The following is a 10026-nucleotide window of genomic DNA, read 5'->3' on the forward strand; positions in this document are numbered from 1 at the left end:
AGGAATGGGCTTTGGCTAACAGTCTCTCCTTTCTCTGTACCACTTGCTGTAATAGGTCTCATAATTGGGCATGGGATGCCGGTGTCAGAATGTAGTTCAGAGGCTGGAGCTCTGATGATGAGCCGACATGCTAATGTAAGATCGCTGATATGGGTGACTAACAGTTTCTTGGTTTGAGTCAGATTTACAGTTTCTCCAGAACGATCCCTGGAAAATTCCTCTTTTATACAACAGCTTTTTCAGGACCAAGGAAGGAGGGCGCAGTTCTTGAGCAGCAGGCAACAACTCTGTGCTTGGCTGCTGCCATCTGCTATTTTGATCGATGTCACAAGATTTTGTAGGAAAGAAATTAAGGTTACCAAAAAATAAGAGAGATTTGAGGAGGGAAATACATTCCTGCATTCTCTCTTTTGCTGAGATGTTTTCTTGCTGATATTTTAGATGGACAACCAGATTTAAAGTCAGGGAGGATGTGCTAACTTAGCTCGTGGCATTTCACGTGGCAATGTCACACTCATGTATGTACGTCTGGGTACAATAAGTGTTCAGAACAGGCCCTGAAGACTACCACAGGCCCTTTTTCATTTAGCAAAGTGGACAAGTTGTTCACTGCCTCTAAAGCCAATTTCCCCAGAGTTACACAGGTTACCTTGTATTTGGATGAAAACATATGCTCAGAATCTGGCTCAAAGAATTCTCTCTGTATCCAACAAAATAAATAAATAAGTAATAAAAAAATGTATGCCTTTCACATCTCATTGCCCACTCACTCCTCATCCTTGGAAGTTTCTTCTGAATAAAGGACCCCGACTATATTGTTTTTTATAGAATATTTCAACCAATTAATCACCAAGTATAATAGCAGCCAGTCAATTAATTAAGGGACAGACCAAGAACAGATTCATCAAAGCCACTCTTTTGCTTTCTAATTAATACTCATAATCACTGTGCTGGGTGTTTTTTCCTCCAAATTCATCAAGGTCTGATTTAATTGTCACAAAAAACCTGAACAGAGATTAAAATTGCTGGGCAGTCCAGGCATTCTGCTCAAAGCAGGGTGACGAGGCTTGCCTTCTTACTCAGGGCAAGGGGATCAAAATTTCTGATCAATTTTAGATAATTTTTTTGATACTTCCTATGGCCTAGGTTTCCAAATCATAAAGTTCAGGGTAGAATTATGGAGAGGCCACTCATTTTCCTTTCTAACAAGTATGTGGTTCAGTTTTTTTCCCAGTTAACCGCGGTAGCGTGTTGAGGCAACAGCTGTCAGCATTGTTAGCCTAAGTTTTATAAAGACCTCCGCTTTCGTGAGGGCTCCTGGTGAAATGCATTTGTCCTGATCGAATAGATCTATTTGAATGTTTAATGGTGAGAGTGTAAATTTGTCATTTAATGTGATGAATAGAGAATTATGGGTAAACACCTTTGGGTATTTTGTTTGTTTTTGTTTCTTAGAAAAGGAAAAATGGAAAACTTAGACATTGTTTCTATCTCCATTCTCTGAGGTTCCTCCATTTCTCTCTGTTACCAGCTGCTGCCCCCTGGTTTTAGGTGCCAGGACGTCTCTTGTCAGGTGGAGTACAGGAGCTTCCATCTCCTTTCTCTGCGTGCGTCCCTACTACCTCCCAGCTCCCTAATTGGTTCTTCATTCTACAGCCAAGGTGGCCTTTTAAATATGATAGTGTTTTTCTTCTGCTGAAATAACTTCCATGGCTCCCTGTGGCGTTTAGGGCAAAAGTGTAGGTCCTTCTGGCCTAAAATACCCTAACTGATATATGTTCCTTGTGAGTTCTCAGACCTTACACTACTACTCTTGACTTCATTCCTTATCAAAAAATGCATGTGTGCATGTGTATGCTTGCATGCGTGCATGCATGCATGTGCTCATACACGCACACACATACGACTTCCAGCCAAGGGCGGTGGGGGTGGGAGGTGAGGCACAAAGGGGCTTTCAAAAATTCCCTTTCCTCTGTCTCTAATGCTCTTACTGACATTATTTTTCTTCTAAGGGCACAGAATTAGATTAATCATAATTCTTGGCTTACAAAACACTCTTTACATTGGTACTAGTTTGCAAATTAGAACATGGACAATAATTTACATCCACCCGTGAGATTCTCCGCTCCTCTGATCTCCTGCTTTCTTCCATCCAAAGGAAACGGTCAGAATCTTGAGCTGATGTTTCCTCTTTCTTCCTCTCTCTCTCCTTTCTTCTTTCCTCTATCTCATTGCTGTTTTCTTAAAATATGTATTATTTAATTATTGAGAATTATGGATAAGTGATTTATTTATAAAAATGATATCATACTCTGTATCATTTTTTATATTTTTTCTTTTTTCATTCAATCTCGTTAAGATTCACCCATCTAGTTGTAAGTAGCTAGTTATATTGCATTCATGTTGACTGCTACATAATACTCAATTGCATGTGTACACCACCAAGTAATTATCCATTCTCTCATCAGTGGGCATTTGGGCTGCTTCCAAGCTTTTGTTGCTTTGTGGTTATGGCCACTGTGAGCATTCTTATACAGGCTTCCTGTTGCACAAGACTTTTTCTTTGGTATTTGTTCCAGGAGGGGAATTGCGGAATTGTAGATATGTGAACGTTAATTTTATAGTGGCTGTTAATACAAAGTGACTCCACAGTTTATGGTCCATAGTGAGATGTAAGAGATCTCATGGTCCCACACTCTCCAGGGGCATAAATCAAAAAGTTCAACAAGTTCAAAAATACTAACTATTTTTGATATGCACAATTGCAATGGTATAAAATTTTATCTTAATATGATCTTCATTTACATTCCCTGATCATAGTGAGTGTAAATGACGATGAATTCCTTCTTTTCTTCACTATGTTACATTCTATTCAAACTTTAGGTCTCAAAGTAAATGTATTTCTTCATATTGGCTTTCTCCCTGCTCACTAATCCAAATCAACCCCCTGAATGTTCTCTACTTTAGATATTGCTTGGTAATTTACTTTGTAATGACATCTCAGTACTATCTTCTATTCTAGAGAACATTCCCTTTATATTTCAGATAGTCCTACATATATAATGAATAAATAACATAAAACGATGGGGCCAAATAATTTCAGAAATGGGAGAACCCTTAGAAATTGTTTAATCAACTCCTCCCCCCTCCCCTGCTCTGTATCAATTTGAAAGCGAAAGAAACCCCATTCAAACTGGCTTTAGGACATAAGGAGCATTTATCAGCCCATGTCGCTGCCATTTCCAGAGACTAAGTAGGGTCTGGTTGGATCAAACCATTCAAAGTTACCAGGGCTCTGTCTCATTTACCGTCACACAGCTTTGCTTTGCTTTGTCTTTGTTCTCTCCCGCGGTAGAAGGCTTCTTCCATGCTGCTAGGCAAGTTCGTCCTGGCATCGTCAGCTTCACATCACCAGTTCTGTGAGTGTGGAAGATAGGAGAGTTCTCTCTCTACAGCTGTGTAATAATACCAGGAAGTAATAATAGCAAGTTGCGTAGTTAACATTTATTGGGTATTTATTTTGTGCTCTTGGCTTTATACTTATTCTTGCATTAAGTTACACAATTCTGTGAGGCAGCCACTATTATTATCTCTACTAAGAAAACTGAGACTTAGAGAAGTTATGTAAGCTGTCCAAGTTCACACAGCTAGCTAGCAAGTGGCAGAGCCAGATTTAGAAAAGTGGCAGTCTCACTGGTTCTGCTCCGGTCGTGTTTCCTGAATTCCTTGCTGCCTAGGGAGTGGGACACCATGATTTACCCAGCCTTTGCCTTCTGTGCATCCCTCAGGCCCAAGGTGAGCGTGAGTGCAGAGGACCACTAGGGCCATGGAGAAGGGAGGGAATTCTCCAAAAGGAGAGGGAAACCGCTACCAAAACAAAGGGAGTCAGACGAACAGAAGTAGCTAAGACAGCCCCACCACCTTCTGCTTTGACAGACAAGGAAATGCATTCTGGGAGTGTGGGGGTGCGGCAGGGGGGTGATGCCTCCTATAAGGATAAGAGCCACAGGGATGTTACAGTCAAGACACAGACCTGGGCACCCTGACTCTCATGCATACTCTTTCCTCTGAGCTCCAGCTGCATTCAAAGAGTGGAACAGTTGTGTTCCCGAGGCCAGGCTTACGAGAGAATCCTCCCAGCCCCCATCTCTCTGCACAGAGCCTGCCACCCACTGGCTGAGCATGCTGGTCTGACTTAACCATGAAGGGTCTACAATACTCAGTTTGAAGAGGCTGTTTCCCGGCCCCTACCCTGAAGTGTCTGTGAACGCATTCACGATTTCCAGATTTCCACCGCTTCCATGGTGACGGCAGGAGGGCTGAGGACCCAGTGCGCAGTGGAAGTGGGTGTGCCCTCCATCGTGTTTGCCTGATGCATTGCTGAGCCTGTCACTTACCATTTTAGATGGATCCTTGCTTCCTAGCATCAAACTAGATTGGATTTCCATAAAAAAGAGTAATTCCTTCCTCAGCTTGTCAGAAGCCCTGTCTGAAGTTAGCAGCAAATGTAATCTTCTCTATAAATGAGAATTTCCCTGTGATACATGTGGTAGTCGATAAAGACAGTGATCCACTTACAGTCTCACCATCTCTCTTTCTACATCCTCCTCCTCCTCCCCCCACTTCACCTCCGTTTTACTGGCTCCGAAGGCAGACCTGGTAGATCCGGATTAGAATGATGTAGGAAAGTTCTAGTTCCCCTTTCTATGCTGGACCTAGGAATCCTGAGACACCCAAATTTCTCCCATAACTGGGGTTTCCAGATAAGGTTTTCAAACTTCCTCTCAGCAGAGCCCTTCTCCGACTTCCCTGCGGGTTTAGAGAATCCAGGTCTGGAGGGAGCACCAGTGGACTGCAGCAGAGTGGAAAGGAGGGACCCCAGCTGAGAAACCAGGAGACCTGACTCTAATCCTGGCACTGCCTCCATGGTCAGTGTTCTTCCTCTCTGGGCCTCTGATCTTCTTTCTGTAAGGCGGAGACCCTCACCCCCTTGACCACAAAGGACATTCGAGGCAAGCATTAAGGCCCTGCAGATGTAAAGGGTGGGTTAGGAAACTGTGTCAGCCTGGCCTAAGGAAATTTATGGCATGTCATAATGTTCTTGGTTGGAGCCAAGAAAATTTTTCAAAGGACAAAACCTGCAAGTATTTTGGTTTGCAGTCTGGGTTTCATGCTAGCCTTTCTGAATAATCTATGTTATTTTGTTACAATCTTCCATACACGCCCTCCAAGGGGAAGCCTGTATAATATCAACTGCTTGGAGAATATCAGTTATGTTATAAAATAAAGCATTATTTAGCTATAACAGTGAAGTTTTAGGATTAACACCCTTTCCTCATTTAGATCGTGTGTGTGTGTGTGTGTGTGTGTGTGTGTGTGTGTGTGTGTGTGTGTGCCTTTTTGGAGGGGAAATCAGTGTCCCCTAATGCTCCTTCCAACTGAGCAGCCAAAGATCCTGATACCATCTATTGCCCAACTGCCAGTAATTTCCCCAGGACTTGCCTCTCCCAGCTGAAAACCCAAGGCACCAGTTCTAGCAAAGCTCACACCGTTCCCTCTTTAGCTAGCCAGTGGAAAGATATATGATCAGGGGTATCTCATGGGAAGATTTACTCTGAAAGTTCAGGGTTGGGGCAGATGCTGACAAAGTCACAATACTGATTTTGAGTAAGAACTTGGCTTTTAAAGGAGTTTCAACATGAATACATTTATATTCCATGAGGGGCAACAACAGTGTTTAAACTGCAGCTTTATTTTCTATGGCATTATTCACACGAGATTCCGCCCACAAACATGTCTATCAGGATGTGGTAAACAGCTGACTTGACCTTCACTCATCTGGAGTCAGATCTTGACTGAGTATGTATCCACCATGCTCCAGGCCCTGTGCTGGTTCTGGGCCTATAACATCCAGCAAGATAGACAAGGTCCTGCTCATTCGAAGCTGCGGTAGGATGAATAATGGCCTCCAAAGATATGTCCCATCCTTGGAATGTGTGAATGTCACCTTAGATGGAGAAGGGGTTTTGCAGGTGTGATTAAGTTAAGGCTCTTGATCCAAGGAGATTATCCTGCATTATTCAGTGGGCTTGATATAATTAGAGGAGTCCTCATAGGGGAGAGGCAGGGGGTAGAATCATTAGTAGAAGATGTGGCAATGGAAGCAATAGAATAAAGTGATGACAGAAAGGGAATATGAGTCAAGGAATGTTGGTTGCTTTTAGAAGCTGAAAAAGGTGAGGAAACAGATTCTTCCCTGAAGTCTCTTGAAAGAATGCAGTCTTATCGATACTCTGATTTTAAACTCCTGACTTCCAGAACTATAAAAGAATAAATTTGTTTTAAGTCACTAAGTTTATGGCAGTCTATTATAGCAGCAATAGGAAACTAATACAGGAGCTTACATATCAAGGCGGGGCAACAGATAACAAGACAGAAAACCAGTATTTTTCAACAGGAGAGCTATGCATTTTACGTGGGAAGTTCTCGTTCAGACTCACTCAGATGCTGTGGGATATTTAGCATGCTTTAGCCCCATCCACTAAAGGGTGGTAGAGGCCTCTCATCATCATGTCAATCAACACTATTCCCACATATTTCCAAACACTTCCTCAGCTGGCAGTATTGCCCCAGCTGAGAACCAATGATTGGGATCGCATAGAGTGGCAAGAACACACTGAAATGGATGACATGATACACAGAAACTGGCGTTCTGGCACTATCGTAGTCTGAGAGTACTCTGGGAGGGCCCCTCCGAGGAGGTGAGATCTGTCTGAGCTGAGGCTGCATGATGGGAAGGAAGTAGGCTCATGAAAATCTGGGGAAAGGCACTTTAGCCCTAGGAAAATATCATCCACATAAAGGTCCTGAGACAGGAACACATGTGGTGTGTTGGAAAAACATAAGGAAGGACAGTGCAATGGACAGAATGTTATTCCTCTCTACCCCATCCCCAATTCACATGTGAAATACTAATCCCTGTGCGACGGTATTAGAGGATAGGGCTCTTGGAAGGTGATTAGGTCATGAGAGCAGAGATCTTGTGAATGGGATCGGTGCCCTTATAAAAAAGACCCCAGAGAGCTCCCTTGTTCCCTCTGCCATGTGAGTTCACAGTGAAAAAACAGCCGTCCATGAGAAAGCAGGTCCTCACCAGACACTGAATCTGTCAGCACGATGATCTCGGACTTCTCAGACTCCAGAACTATGAGACATAAATGTTTGTTGTTTATAAACCTCCGAGTTTATGGTATTTTTGTTATAGCAGTCCGAACAGACTAGGATAAGCAGATTGCCTGAGGCGGGGAGGGGGTGGTTGGAAATGAGACCAAGGAGGAGGCAGGGCCTGCTTTGTAAGGTTAGCGTGATGTGGTAAGGAGGATGGCTTTTATTCCAAGAGATAAAGTAATTCAAAATGATCCCCATTGTCAGTGCAAGATGCATTAATACGATGTGTTGGACAGCTTGCTTTTAATGCACCATTCGTAATGGATTGAAAGCAGAGTTTAACTTAAGGGAAAAAGAGAGAACATGAAATAGAAGGAAAAAATGAAAAAAAGAAAGAAAAGGCAAAGTAATTTTTAATTTGATTCTTTAAAAAATAGCACTTATGATATTGCTGAAGATATTTTCTTATACTGTAGAGCGCTTTGCAGTTTACAAAATATTTTTTTGCATATTTTATCTCAATGTAGTTTTCCCAAACCTTGTAAAGTACACAAGGGCTGTCTTCATTTTCCATAGGGGTAACTCCTGCCCATAAGGATAGATTCAAAGTCCTATATCCATTTATTGGTGGACATGGGTCTCATCCCTGGTTGTTACTGATGTGTTACACTATTTCTCACAGCTTTTTATTCTACAGTTTTCATTCCATTCATATTTGTTTTAGAGAAATCTCGTATGCAGTTTAGATTTCAGGGCTTAATGCTGGCACTTGTGTTTTTAAGCAGGTAATTTGCTGGGCAATGACTCAGACCTTAGTTATACCTAAGGAAGCTAATCCTCTATTACATCAATCATGTCTTCTTTCGTACTAGTAGATTAATATGGTCCATTTGATGAGTCAATAACACACTTCTTTAGCGGCATTAATTCTGTATAATTTATGATTGTGCATCATATTGTTTAGTAGTAGGAAATTATAGTAAAACCATACTCCTAGAAGCCACTCAGAGAAAACTGTATTTTTCAGCCTTGGTCAGATTTACGAATGTCTTAATAATGTGACATAAGTCTGCAAATTCCCCAAGAGAGACGTTATCAACTTATTCTGTTACCCCCAAGAATCATAGCCAAAATCATCCTAGTAACCACAGAACATAATCATTATCCCTCCCTTCTTCAAATTTAGATTCTTTAGAAGTTTCTCTTCCCTCATTTCCCTTAAAGCCTAGATTACTGAAAACGATATTCAGGAACATCTGTCCAACACTTTGCGGCTTACTAAGCAATTACATGGGAGGTAGCCGGCTGGTAAGATATTGGCCCTATTTTATGGATTAGCACACCAAGTCTGGGAAATTAACCTGGCTCGCTCAAGCTGTTGCAACTCTGACAAAATCACTGAGGTCTCTGAGAGAGGGCCTCTGGCTTCAAAGTTTGTGCTTGCTCAAATCCTTGTGTTGCTGGAGCTCCCCAGGGTTCTCTCAGGTGCACTAGGGATACTTTGGCCTGAAGATGAAAGAAGGCATTGTGGTCTCACTTGGCTAAGTCACAATTCTGAGTCGTGTCTCCCACAAAGATAACTCAGGACAGGCAAATATACAGAATGGTAGCAGAAACCAGACAGAACCAAGTCAAAGAAACTGAGATGTGGAGCGAAGCAAGGAAATAATAATGGTAGTCATGCACTGTTTTTGGAGCAGTTATAGTATGTTAGGCGTATATGTGTATTATCTCATCTTTGCTATACATTTGGTACCATAATTACTTCCATCTATAAAAGTGACATTTCAGGCTTAGATTGGTTAACTTACCCAGAGTTAGATAGCATGCTGGCAAGCTGGGAGGCAAGCTCTTTCTACCTGATTCCCAAGCCGGTATTCTTAATCATTTGATTACATTTGCAGATGAGGCACTGGGAGATTGAGATTATATCCAGGGTCCCTACTTACCGTGCATCAAAGTTTCTCCTGGCATCCCACCCCCTTTCCCAAGTCTCAGTGATAAACGGGACACAGATTTGTCTGTCTCTCGGAGGTGTCTGTCCAAACTGCACAGGCATCAGAACCAAACCTAGACCACAAGATGTGGCCAAACATAAAGAGACTTTTGGGCTAAACCTCCCATGGTTTAATGACATAACAGTTACTCTTTATCACTTGCTCTGGGCGATTGGTCAGCCAGTTAATAAACACATCAACTTACTTTAAATTCTTGAGCAGAAAGGGAAAATATATTTAAGCATAGACACGTTTATTACAGTCTAATTTAATAAAAATGTCAACAAATAAATGCACATTTAGCTAGGAAATAAATACCAATGATGAGGGAAGTTGACAGTGGAGTAGGTTACAGGAAATTAACATGAAATGGTTTGGGTTGACAGTGACTATAAAACAAAATTGTACCTTGGAGACATCTTGAACCAATTTCACGAATGTGTACTTTGAACGCGAGAGGAGGCAAGTGAATGGCGGCAGCTTTCACATAGGACAGAGACGGGCCTGCAGAGCTGTGAGGAGCAGTCACTTGTATTCTGTCCTGTGCATCTGCAAATACTATTTAGTGCAAACCAAGAATAGTCCTCTGAGGATTGTTTTCCCGAGTTAAATATACTTCATATACCAAGTGAAATTCATCTATAAATTCTCACCAAAAACAAATTAATAAAAAATTTGACAAGAGCTGCCTGATATCTGGCACAGTAGAAGGAGATGGCTTATGTGGTCTGGCAGACCTGGATTCATATCTTAGAACTGCAGCGTACTAGCTGTGGGACCTCACACACGTTACCAAACCTCTCTGAGCCCTGACGTGGAAAAGAGTGACATTTACTGCACAAGATTATAGTAACTTTCCCTA

At 42.0% G+C, this 10026-nt stretch overlaps 1 long non-coding RNA gene across 2 annotated transcripts in view; it reads left to right on the top strand.

The window, feature by feature from the left end:
* The window catches only part of LOC107195287, a 393810-nt gene that overhangs the window by 307940 nt on the left and 75844 nt on the right, over positions 1–10026 (top strand). The window lies entirely within an intron of this gene.

Source organism: Pteropus alecto, unplaced genomic scaffold, assembly GCF_000325575.1.
Source record: "Pteropus alecto unplaced genomic scaffold, ASM32557v1 scaffold40, whole genome shotgun sequence".
Classification (NCBI taxonomy): domain Eukaryota; kingdom Metazoa; phylum Chordata; class Mammalia; order Chiroptera; family Pteropodidae; genus Pteropus; species Pteropus alecto.